This window comes from Amblyomma maculatum, chromosome 2 (assembly GCF_055883805.1).
Source record: "Amblyomma maculatum isolate TAMU_Amacu chromosome 2, ASM5588380v1, whole genome shotgun sequence".
Taxonomy (NCBI): Eukaryota; Metazoa; Arthropoda; class Arachnida; order Ixodida; family Ixodidae; genus Amblyomma; species Amblyomma maculatum.
Genome location: NC_139345.1, coordinates 190,711,172 through 190,724,185, shown reverse-complemented (window position 1 = coordinate 190,724,185; position 13,014 = coordinate 190,711,172). Strand labels below are relative to the sequence as shown.

Genomic DNA, 13,014 nt, shown 5'->3' with positions numbered 1-13,014 from the left:
GATGGGTGGAGTTGTGAGAGCAGCAATAAGTTCCGAGAAAGCTGTAACTTGTTCAGGCCCCCAGGAGAATGGAACGTCTTTCTTTATGAGATTGGTGAGAGGACGAGCTAGCGCTGCAAAATTCGGGACGAATCGTCGGAAATAAGAACATAGGCCAATAAAGCTTCGAACATCGCTGGATGAACGTGGAGTGGGAAATTCTCTGACGGCACGAATCTTGTCGGGGTCAGGCTGAACGCCGGCAGCATGAACCAAGTGACCAAGGACTTTGATTTGTCGGTGACCAAAGCTGCACTTTTTGGAGTTTAGTTGCAGTCCCGCGCGGCGAAAAAGCGCTAGGATTGTAGAAAGGCGACGAAGATGGCTTTCAAATGTAGACGAGAAAACTATTACATCGTCAAGATAACACAAACAAGTGGTCCACTTGAAGCCTCGCAGCAAAGAGTCCATCATACGTTCGAAGGTTGCTGGGGCATTGCAAAGGCCAAAAGGCATGACTTTGAATTGATAAAGGCCGTCAGGGGTGATGAACGCTGTTTTTTCACGGTCTCTCTCGTCGACAGAGATCTGCCAGTAGCCGGAACGAAGGTCGATGGACGAAAAGTAGCTGGCTCCGTGCAAAGTATCAAGCGCGTCGTCTATACGCGGAAGAGGATACACATCTTTTCTGGTTATCTTATTTAAATGACGATAGTCGACGCAGAATCTCCAACTGTTATCTTTCTTTTTGACCAATACAACAGGGGATGCCCAAGGGCTGCTGGAAGGCTCAATTATGTCGTTCGCCAACATTTTGTCGACCTCTGTTTGGATGACACGTCGCTCGGCAAGCGAAACACGATAGGGCCGCCTGTGAATAGGACTGGCGTCACCGGTGTCAATGCGGTGACTGACAACTGTGGTTTGACCCAATGGGCGGGTACCGAAGTCAAAAAGGTCACTGTAGGCAAGCAAAAGCTGTTTTAACTCTGCGGCGAATTGAGGCTGGAGATCAGCTGCAATCATGCTTTTAACAGGATCAGTTCGCGATGTAGAGGACGAGGGAGGTGTTGCAGGGACGGCATTTGGATTATCGGTAGTCAGAGCTGAAATGGCACAATCGGTCATCGGCGACAGGTCTGCTAGTGAAATTCCCTCGGGCAGAACCTGAGTTGATAAGCTGAAGTTAAGGACCGGGAGGGTGGTACGGTTCTGGGAGATATGCACAATCAGATGAGGAAGGGTGACGTGCCGCTGCAAGATAACATCAGTAATGGGACACGCGAGATAGTCGCCGTCTGGGACGGGTGGGAATGGTGACATAGGGATGTAGACGGCAGCTTCAGGAGGAAGGCGGCAGAACTGTGCTGATCGAAGGCGGGGTGAGCAGGAGGGGTCTTCAGAGCAGAGCGGAAGGTCCAAGCGAAGTAGGCCGGTGGAGCAGTCAATGAGGGCAGAGTGGGCTGTTAAAAAGTCAATGCCAAGGATAACGTCGTGGGGGCATTCTTGAAGGACGGTGAACAACACTGGAGCATGACGACCACCAATGGTAACTCGCGCTGTGCATATGCCAACTACGGCAGCAGGGCTTCCATTGGCGACGCGAACTGTGGGCGAGACGGCTGGAGTAAGGACTTTTTTGAGGCGACGGCGAAATGAGGAACTGAGAACGGACAGTTGGGCGCCGGTATCAATGAGAGCAGAAACGGGAACACCATCCACAAGGACGTCGATGCGATTATTTTGTAGGGCAGGGGTCAGCAGAGGTTTTTCAGTCCGGGTCACAAATGCAGCGTCACCTCCGGGAGCTGCATTGGCTAGTTTTCCGGTATGTGGCTGGAATAAGACGGGGACAAACGGCGGCGAGGAAGAGGAGAACGCGAGCGTCGGGTCTGCGGGGATGGTGAACGGTTGGCATCACGAGCAGGGACACCGGGGTCAACAGTGGTCTGGTCTGTGCGAGGTGAGGTATAGCGAGGGGCATAGTCTCCGCGGCGGTCGACGTAGGTGAATTGACGAGATGGCGTGTACCAACGGCTACGGCAGTGACGGGAAATGTGGCCAACTCGGGAACAAGTAAAGCAGATGGGACGATTGTCATGGGTACGCCACTCATTCGGATTGCGGTACCGATATCGGGGCGAGAAACCGGCGGTAGGTGAGGCGGCTGCAATTACTGGAGGGGCAGGTCCTGAATCCACGGTGTCGGTGCGGCAGGTAGAAGGAAGACCCATATTGGCAACCTCTTGGCGAACAACAGCCTGAATGAGTGATATGGTAGCCAAGGTATTGTCGTGGGTAGGCGAGAGTGAAGCTGCAGGAGTCATTGCCTCCAGCTCTTGGCGGACGATGCGGGTCAGAGTAGTGTCATTAGTTTGCGGTCGAGGAGGCGGAAGATCGACACAGGAAGAGCTGGCAGCCGTGTTCGGTAGACGGTCGAAACGATGCGATATGCGTCTCTGTTTCGCTTGTTCGAAACGTCGGCACACTTGTAGTACAGAGTCCACGGTGGAACAATCCCTGCATAAAAGGAGGTTGAAAGCATCGTCGGCAATGCCTTTTACTATGTGGCCAACTTTATCCTCCTCAGGCATGGCGTGGTCGACTTTGCGGCACAGGGATAGGACGTCCTGTATATAAGTGATGTAAGACTCTGTAGACGTTTGCGCGCGAGAAGCCAGCGCCTTTTTCGCGGCAAGGTGACGGCCAATGGGCTTTCCGAAGAGGTCGTGTAGCTTCTGCTTACAGATTTCCCAAGATGTGAGGTCCTCTTCATGGGTCTCAAACCACACCCGCGCTGTCCCAGTCAAGTAAAAGATGATATTAGCAAGCATAAGTGTAGGATCCCACCTGTTGTGCTTGCTGACTCGTTCGTATAGAGCCAGCCAGTCGTCGACATCGACGTCGTCGGTCCCACAGAAGGTTCCGGGGTCACGGGGATGGGCCATGACGACAGCAGGTGCGGCGGCAGTAGATGTAGCGGCGTCAGTTGTCATAGTGGTGGTAATAATGCGTCGGCCGCTGCGGAGATCCAGCTTGTGACGGGGATCGAAAGATTGACCTCCACCAAGTGATGTTACGGGAAATATTCACTGTAAGGCACTTTTCCACACCACTGAGGATGATCACAGCTACCACAGCACAGCACTTGCACAGCACAGCACTCGTCTGCGTCTTCTTCTTCTCGGAGTCTGTCGCACTTCTTTTTCGTCAGCACGGCCAGCGAATACCACACAGTAACAATATGAACGGGCAGCTTGGAAACAAAAAGACATGGTTCTTCCTCCGACACTTGCTCGACCCCACACAGACAAAATGCACACAGCGAGACCGACTCACGAAATTAATTCACCAATATCAGGGTACGGACGCTGAGCTACTTGCCGAACTGCGAACACGCTACCTGAGCACATCCCACGCAGACCCTCTACCCGCGTATGAGGGTCTCCCCAACGACACCCTGGACGCCGACATAGCAGATGCCGAGATCTGGTTTGCCCTCAGCCAGCTCCGTACCACCACCACGGCGAGACCTGACGGGGTGTCAAACAAAACGCTCCGAAACCTAGACCACACGTCTGTCGCGGCCCTGACGGAACTAATGAACACCTACTGGAAGGAAGACGAGATCCCTCAGGAATGGAGGCACGCGCGGGTCACCTTCATCCCAAAACCAGGCAAGAAACTCTCGATAGAAATTTTGCGGCCCATCTCCCTCACGTCTTGCATAGGAAAGCTAATGGAACATGTCATCCTTAACCGACTGCAAAATTACGCGGAAGACCGCGACTTACTTCCTCCAGCAATGATTGGCTTTAGGGCAAACTTGTCCACATAGGACGTGATGCTACAGCTTAAGAAGGATGTGCTGGACCCTCCATGTGGAACTGGGACGAAGGCGGTACTCGGGCTAGACCTGAGCAGAGCCTTCGACAACGTCTCGCATGAGACAATCCTCACGAATCTCTCTCAATTGGACCCTGGTGAACGGATATTTAATTATGTCCGATCATTCCTATCAGAGCGGACAGCAGAACTCACTCTAGGTAGCCTTAAATCAGATCCCATTCCTCTGGGAAGCCGGGGCACACCACAAGGCTCGGTGCTCTCGCCTTTCCTATTTAATCTTGCACACATTACACTTCCCCCCAAGCTCGCTACCCTGCCGGGGCTGCAGCACACCTTCTACGCGGACGACATCCCCCTGTGGGTAACCACGGGGAATGACGGCCAAATAGAGGATACGCTGCAGCAGGCAGTAGACATAATCGAAACCTACGCGTCGAGAGCGGGCCTTGAATGCTCGCACGCGAAATCAGAACTGCTGGTTTTCAGGACCAAGCCGCGAGGAAGAAATGCAAACCAGGCCCCCCGATCGCCCTGAACGTATGTGTGAGAGGCCAACCGGTCAGGGAGATTCAAACCATGCGCATTCTGGGCATGTACATACAAAACAATCGCAAAAACACCGAAACAATCAACAGACTCACTGCCACGGTGAATCAGACTGTACGACTTATCAGACGAATCGCCAACAAAAGAAAAGGAACGAAAGAAAAAGATCTCTGTCGATTAGTCCAGGCTTTCGTACTGAGCAAAATTGTCTACTCTCTCCCGTACCTGAAACTGCAATTCGCGGAAAGAATGAAGGTCGAGAGCCTAATCCGACAGGCCTACAAGGCTGCCCTTGGGCTCCCGCACAGCACGTCTACGGAAAGGTTAGTGGCCCTTGGGGTTCACAACACACTTTCGGAGCTGTGCGAGGCACACCTTGTCTCCTAGCTCGGACGACTCACTCGCACGAACGCGGGAAGGTCCATCCTGTACAGACTACACATGTGCGAACAACTTCCAGAGAAGGACGCGAAAACACACTTACCTACACACATTAGGACAGCTCTATTCATTAAACCCTTGCCCAAGAATATGCACCCCGCACACCACGAAGGCCGACGCATGGCGATGGCTCGCGCCCTACATGCCAAGTACGGCCGACACGTCAATGCAGCATACGTGGACGCGGCGGAATATCGGCACACCCAGAGACAAGCGTTCGCACTGGCCGCTGTGAATGGGAACGGTTCCCCGTTGGCGGCCGCATCAATCGTAACCACCTCCTCCGAGACGGCGGAGGAAGCGGCCATAGCCTTAGCTATTGCAAACATGTCCGCCGATATTATATTCAGTGATTCTAAAACAGCCATTCACAATTTCGCGAGGGGTCGCATCACGTCTACCTCCCTCCGCATCCTCCAAAGCACCCCTACTCCGGTTAGGGAAATTGAACTAATCTGGGTGCCGGCCCACTCGTCTAATCCGGGGAACGAGGCGGCTCACGCGCAAGCCCGAAGTTTCGTCGACCGGGCAGTGAGCGCGCCCTCCGACCCGAATTTCACGAAGGACGGGTTAATTTCTTTTCATGACATTACACATCACTTCAGGCTGGAAAGGCGCACATATCCGCCCCCCCACAAATCTTTAACAAAGACACAGGAAGTTACCTGGCGCCGACTACAAACACGCTCTCCTAAATCCGGCAGTGCTTGCCCTGATGTACCCAGGCCAGTACAATCCAACCTGCAGTAAATGCGGCGAAAGAGCGACTTACGATCACATTCTCTGGAACTGCGCAAATGATCCACCTGCGGTGGAATTAATACAGCTCCCTTCTCCCGAGCAGTGGGGAGCCGTGCTTGTCAGCTTCGACCCGCAGATTCAACTACGGGCCATCGAGCGGGCTAATAAGGTCGCCGCCAGCCATGGACTAGCGGCCATCTAGTACGTCTCTCCTTAGACCTGCTTGACCGACGAAATAAATGTTTTCCAATCCACTCGACCACCTGGGTATCTTTAACGTGCGCTGACATCGCACAGCACACGGACGCCACTTCGTTTCGCCTCCATCGAAACGCAGCCGCCGTGGTCGGGTTCGAACACGGGTACTCCGGCACAGTAGTCGGGTGTCTTACTACTGCACCACCCTGACGGGGCTGATTGAGAAAGGGACCGTGATTTTACATTCCGGCTGGGAACAATAAGAAATTTACTTGCAATGCTGATATAGCGCCCAATGGGTGATCTCCTCAGAAATCAGCACAGGATATACTCCTTCAGCTCCACCACGACATATTAGATCCTGTCGAATGCCCCCATAATGACAAGGTGGTCCTGGCATTGGACCTTAAAGGCGCATTTGACAATGTGAAGCACGAAGTAATCCTCGATCACCTCAGTCGCACCAACTGTGGTAACGAAACTTTCAATTACATAAAACAATTCCTTACAGACCGCCAAGCCTACATACGCTCACAAAATGCGGAACACGGGCCATACACCATCGGCTCGAGGGGAACACCTCAAGTCGTTGTCTTGTCTCCTCCCCTCTTCAATTTAGCCATGCTTCATCTTCCCTCCAAATTGGCTTCTCTTCCCGGGATACATCGCGCACTTTACGCGGACGATATCACAATCTGGGCCACGCACGGTAGCCTGGGCCACATGGAGTCCTGCCTGCAGGCAGCGGCGACCGCAGTCGACGACATACGCGACCTACTGCGGACTCCAGTGCGCCCCAGCTAAATCTGAATTTGTGCACGTACGTCCATCTCCTCGAGACACAACTCAGCTTCGCATCAGTCTCCCCTCGGGACTGATCCGGGAGGCCAAAGAGATCCGCGTCCTTGGCCTCTTCATACACCATCAACGCAGAGTTGACACCACTCTGGCCAAACTTCGCATGGTGGGAGACCAGGTGGGCCGTATGGTCCGCCGGGTCTCCAACAAGTGGGGCGGATTACGAAGCAAGGATGCACTGCGGCTTGCCCATGCTTTTGTAACGAGCAGAATCCTCTACTCGACACCCTACTTGTACCTGCGTAAACACGATGAGGATCAATTGGAGGCCATCCACTGGAAAGTCATCAAGCGGGCTCTCGACCTTCCGGTCAGCACGTCCAACCAGAGACTTCTGGCTCTGGGCGTGGTGAACACGTTCCGGGAGCTACGAGAAGCCCACTTACTAAGCCAATACACGCGTCTTACACAGACCACGTCCGGTCGCCGCCTCTTGGACCGGCTACACATCAAACACGATTACCACATTTAGGAAAGGGTGAGAGTGCCAGAACTCTGGAGACGCGCACTCCAGGTCCGACCCCTTCCCCGCAACATGTCCAAAGAAGACCATAAGGTCGTCGCCAGGCGCGCGCGGAAGCGTTGGAGCGATACTATGGTCACCAGCAACACGTGTAATATGTGGATGTTGCCGGCCCTTACCATGGGGGGTGGTATACGGCTGCAGTCGTACACAACACAAACACAGTTAACGGGCTAACTTTCAAAGCCTACAGCACAACTCACGCGGAGGAGATTGCTATCGCTCTGGCTCTCAGTATTCCCAATTCGAAACACATCATCACCGACTCGCGAGGGGCCTGTCGGTATTATAGGCTGGGATGGGCTCCCCCGCTTGCCCGGCGTATATTGCAATCTAGCTGCCGATACATAGACCCAACTCCGCATAATCTCATTTGGGCACCTGGTCACCAGGGACTCAGGGGAAACGAACAGGCCGATCAGGCCGCCCGCGCACTCTCTTCCCGGGCTATCTCCTTGTCCTTGGAAGCCTACTCCCAATCAGACAATCTGGCCCTTACATTCAAAGACATCACCGGTTACTACAAAGAGGAGCACAGGCGCTACCCGGCCCCTTGTAAGGGACTGGATCGCTCTGACGAGCGCCTCCTCATCAAATTTTCACCAATACAGTACTGTGCCCGGCGGTGCTTAAACATTTCAACCCGACCTTTGATGGTGCGTGCCAGTACTGTGGGGAGGTGGCTGACACCTTTCACATGGTCTGGGCGTGCCCGTCAAACCCATCCATTCCCCCCAACCCCAATCCAACTAGAGAGGACTGGGAGGCGGCCCTGCTCGGCTGTCAAGACCTCAAGGCTCAAAAGGCCTTGGTTCAACGGACGCGGGCGGCGTTGCTTGCCAATGGGGCCCCGGAATAGGGGCTCCACCTAGTATTGTGAGGGGAGACCGATACGTCTCTAACCCAAACGCCTCTGTAACCACTTAATTGTTATTTATAAATGTTTTAACCACCACCTGGTGCAACGGAATGGATGCAACAGTGACAAATCCACAGTGCAAGATTACATAGCTGCTGACAGCATCTATCATGGTGAAATGCGTGCACAGATTGTACATGCAACCTAGTAGATGTGCCCGGTACCGCTTCCCTTCGTGTGCGGTGAGAAGCTACTAGAGTGTTTCGATGTCATTTCTCGAGACACGAAGCATCATACCTTGCTTTCGGTGCAGTGTGACACGGTACTTTACCCGGAGTAAGGGCGCTGGCTGAACTTGTGGAATATAGTCGCGACCGGAGTGAGTGGGCATGTTTTATGTTAATTGCCCTTGAGAAACACCCACGAAAATCAGCCAGATCCAGAAGCGCATTCGACAGGATTATCAAAAGCTATTTGTACTTTGTTGGCATTCGGGATACTGGACCAGCTCAGATTAGGCGCTGCTTTTTAAATTCGGATCATTACACTGCTCCAACAAGATTCAATGAACGAGCATGCTCTCTAGCTCATAAACTAAACAGTTTTAACAGCATTTAAATTCCACCTCTTCCTTATACCCTACAAGAACCCGTGCACGTGTCGGCAATAAATGATCCCACGGAAGCTGCGAGCCGGCCCCCGCAGCTTCGCGGCTTCACGGGCCTACTCAATTATAATTTCTTTACAGGAAAGGAAAGGTGCATTATCTGTCACGCATTTTCCGTGGACACCTGAACCGTGCTGTAGTGGAAAAGAGGAAGGTGGGAGTGGTTTCATTTGCTCTGCTTTGCTTTGTAGTGTTTAACGCTCCTTCGACTAAGGCTATGAGAGACACTGTACCGACATTTCGACCACCTGAAGTTTTTTAACAGGCACTAGCTGACATAAAACCGTACACGGGCGCCCCTCCATTTCGCCTCCATCGAAACGCAGCGGCTGGTGATAAGAGAAACAGGTGCTGTAGTAGAAGGCTGCGGTAATACGGCCACCTGGGGTCTTTAACTTCCACCGACATCGAACAGCACACGCATGCCTCACCGTTTCGCGTCCATCGAAACGCAGCCCCCTTTAGTCAAGGTCAAACCGTCACGATGATGACGGTGAAACCCGGGTACTCCTGTACAGAGTAGGGCACTTTAACTACTGCGCCACCACGGCAGAGCCGGGCTTAATTCGCGTAGCGCCATCTATCCGAGGTCGGAACAGGAGGTCGCATAATTGCCACTTCAATTCTTGAATTCGTTTGACAGTGGTTACCCTTTGGTAACAAAGCGTGGCTTTCGAACTTAATGGTAAGCGATGCGGCTATTCGCGCATTAGCAACAGGACCTCCGCATTGGCTCTATGACGGAGCAAGTTAGCCGGTACTGGAGTGGTGCGTGCGGTGACAGCCTCGGCTATCGTCAATGGTACGACCCGCTATCTTTATTAGTGCCTGTGGCTGGCTGCTCGCTGCTTTCGTCTTATGGTCATGTTCTTGCAAAGCGAAATGAATTAGAAGCGGGATAATGGCTCCGTGGAGTAAAGCACTTGGTCGCCCAATTGACTGGATTGTCTGCACCTAAGCATTACACCATGAAGGAAACGTAGCAATAGAGGGGAGAGATGCAGGCAGCGGGATAGGATTTTCACAAGACAGGGGTGATTAGCAGGCAATGGTATGTACATACATTGCAGTTGTCGTAGGTGAGCTGTTCTGAAAGCACTACCCGTTGTATCATTCCTTTGCCTGGGGACCCGATTTTTGCTGCACTGCCCTTTATCCTAGACACCTATAGGCTCCAAACGATTGTTTAAATGCTGCTATCCACTCAAAGCGAAAGCAGGTGATTTTAAATTCCGAAGCATTGCTAGAGAATTGTAAGTTATGAGGAACGTTGTAGCGGACAACGGTTGCTTAGGATGCAAACTGGACAAGTAATGCAATACACGTATTAAACGCGTTGTGTTCTGTGGCGATTCTACATACTGAATGAATGTCGGAAGCGTGTAGTAATCAAAATGAGCTTTGTGTACAAAATCCCCGCTGAAGCACTCCTAATACAGAATATTTTATCGCCATGAGAAGAGCTGCAGTATCTGGCTGCCACAGCAGTATACCATGTAAGGTTATGTTTAAGGTTACCGTTGCTTCTAATGTATTTTGCTACGCAAGGCAGCTCGGAAAGCAGCTGTGAAGATACGTTAGTGGTGCATCCTTCACCTACCTTTCTCGCTTGCGCTGATGATGGTATCGGTGGAGTAGAGGGACAGTGAATTACTAGTAAAAATGCGCCCATGTCAAACGCAATAATTGGCACGTGATTCAGGAACAAGCCTCTCAGGTGCTAGCGGAACATCGCAAGTTCGGCACTGGCGTTTGTGGTGCATCATTCCATTTCCTAAAGGGCAGAGTGCTTCAACTTCCCGTCCTTGACGAAACATGACTGACCAGCAGCGGCTAAACGGCGCAGGTGATAACGCGTGGTCTCCCATACGGCAGCCTCGTTTGCAACGAAGACAAACGGCGCACACTGGGGCTCCTGAAAGCTGCTCATGGAACCAAAACGTCTTGTTCATCTGTCTTTTGACCGTCGCCGTTTGTGTGTTGTGTATTATTCCGAACTACTGTTCTCTTAACTTTTGTCGCAAATGCTTCGAAGCTGCGAATATGACTCAAACCCAAATCAGAAACCAAGCATAAAGGCAGCAGATATCCTATGAAAATTATAAATGACGCATTCTGATGTTATGAGTGTAAAATACCTACCAGAAACTTTATTATATAATTATAGCCGCTATTTACACTTTCAGAGAAGAGCGATTTCATGCCCAAGACGCAGTGGCAGTGCACCTGTTTCATTTGTATTTTGACAAACTTTTATTTTTTTTTCGCCTATGTAGCCGCGTTTACCCAGAACTTTGATTAGGCAGCGCTAATCACAATCCCAGTGCAGAGGGAATGCCATTCACGAATTTTGGTACTGTCCTGTTAAGAAAATGGAATCATGCATGTAGGTGACCGGGTGGAAAAAACCGCAGCGATCTATCAAAACAGGCTCACGAGAGGCTTCAATATATGACTCACGCAGTGATCCGGCCGGCGAAGTCCCCGGCGGTGTGGGTGTCGAACCAGCCGACCTCCTGGTGCAGCATGGCGCGCATGAAGTAGTGGCGGATGCGGAAGGACTGCTTGGTGGCCGACATACCGAGGCTGCCGACGATTACCACGTTGCTAAGCAGCATGGCCAGGCCGACCAGGGCCATGTAGCCGGCGAGGAGCTTCGCCTCGCTCTGGAACCGCCCGATCGTCAGCCTGGCCCCAGAAGAGGACACGATCATTGGTGCCGACACAGCGGCATCACCATCGACGTCGGTAAACAGTGTCCATAGTCACCTAACACAGTTAAAAGTGCGTGTTTGAGATTGGGTTGTTTTCAGAAGTGTGGATATCCCCCTAACATCGGGTTATCTAATTTGTGGAAACAACAGAACCGGAAATGGTAGTGGCATCCAACTTCCGTATTCCCACCAATCAGATGAGTCGAAGTCAGGAAGATTGCGACTGTTCTGAAGCATACTCGGAATACGGGCCCAGTTGCATCTAATCTGTGCATTTGGATCAGTCAGCAGCGCATTTAAGCATAGAAATTTCTGCGTGTGCTGAAGAGAATGTGAAGGAATGTTTTCCACCAACGCGCCTATGCGCCACCTCTTCCTGCAGCCGGGGGTGGCAGTTTACGTTCTCTGCGAGGACTCACACTCGCAATGCCTTACAGCTCTGTCAACAACAATGCCTCTTACTAGGGCAGTCGGCAACAAAAGTTTGCAGGACTCAGGCAGCTGGTAACGGAAATCAGTGCAAAAAACATGAACCGGTGATAACAGACACGCAGCTTGTCATTCTCGGTCGCCCAGGTTTTTTCCGCTCGGTTTTAATAAAACAAACGCATTAGAACCAGCCCACTTTGCTGTGATGTAACAGCTTTTTTTTATTTATTTGCAGCATTATTTCAGACACAGTTAGTCTTGGATGGCCGGGCAAAAGGCAGATGCTCTCTGCCTGACGAGGACCCTGTCACCCATACACAGGTAGGCAAGAGCAATGGATTAAATTGTTATACAAGTGCTAATAAAAACAGACAACACAATTACGCAAGTTTTCTCACATGTATACATTTTTGACATGTAAGAAGACGGAAAATACTAAAGGTATTGAAAACGACAGCACGTAAGTTTTGATTGACTTTTTAAAGCTCCCAGGCAATCTAAATTGCCGCATAAAATCTAGGAAAGATGGGTGGGTGTTCAAAAAGTTAGGGATAAAGTACAGCAGTGTTCCGGTACTATAACTCGTTCTTACTGCAGGCAGTTTGAATAAGTTGTCTCTCATGTCATACGGTGTATTACTGGGCAAGCGCAAGCCGGATATTCTAGAGGGATATAGTATAGTTTGGTTTCTGATGTATGTGGCACGTTTCAGCTAGTACAACTGGTTAACTTTAAGCCCGCTGTGCCTTAGAAACTCCGAGGCTGTGTGTTGCAGTCGCTCAAGGTTTTCAATGCAGCGCATTGCTCGCTTTAGTAGAACAACCAGTCTATCAATATTAGTCTTAGTGGCAGAACCCCAAATCAGTAAGCAGTAATTATTATGAGAATGAATTAGGGTATAGTACAACTGACGCTTTAACTAGATAGGGAATGAGTGCCTGATTTTGTGCAGCATACCAACGGATCTAGACTCGTAGATTTCTTGTTTAGAATTCTAGGGCTTTTATATTTCTTATAGAACTTCTGTGCGACTCGGCCACTAGGTGTTCGTATTGACTTCCCACTACGAACATTTCAGGCCATCAGCCTGCTTCACAGCTCTCAAACACGTGCAGAGGTGTTGCAGGATTGCTGTCGACAGAGACCTTGCCTTCCACACTAGAAAGCTTCCGCGCCAGCCATAGAAAACTAAATATATTCGCTAATTTAA

At 51.2% G+C, this 13,014-nt stretch overlaps 1 pseudogene across 1 annotated transcript in view; it reads right to left on the bottom strand.

Moving 5' to 3' along the window:
• The window catches only part of LOC146200765 (phosphatidylcholine translocator ABCB4-like), a 144,247-nt pseudogene that overhangs the window by 92,107 nt on the left and 39,126 nt on the right, over positions 1-13,014 (bottom strand). Inside the window, exon 4 of the transcript XR_014704681.1 lies at positions 11,122-11,349. The product of XR_014704681.1 is annotated as a phosphatidylcholine translocator ABCB4-like (transcript). The remainder of the gene's footprint in view (positions 1-11,121; positions 11,350-13,014) is intronic.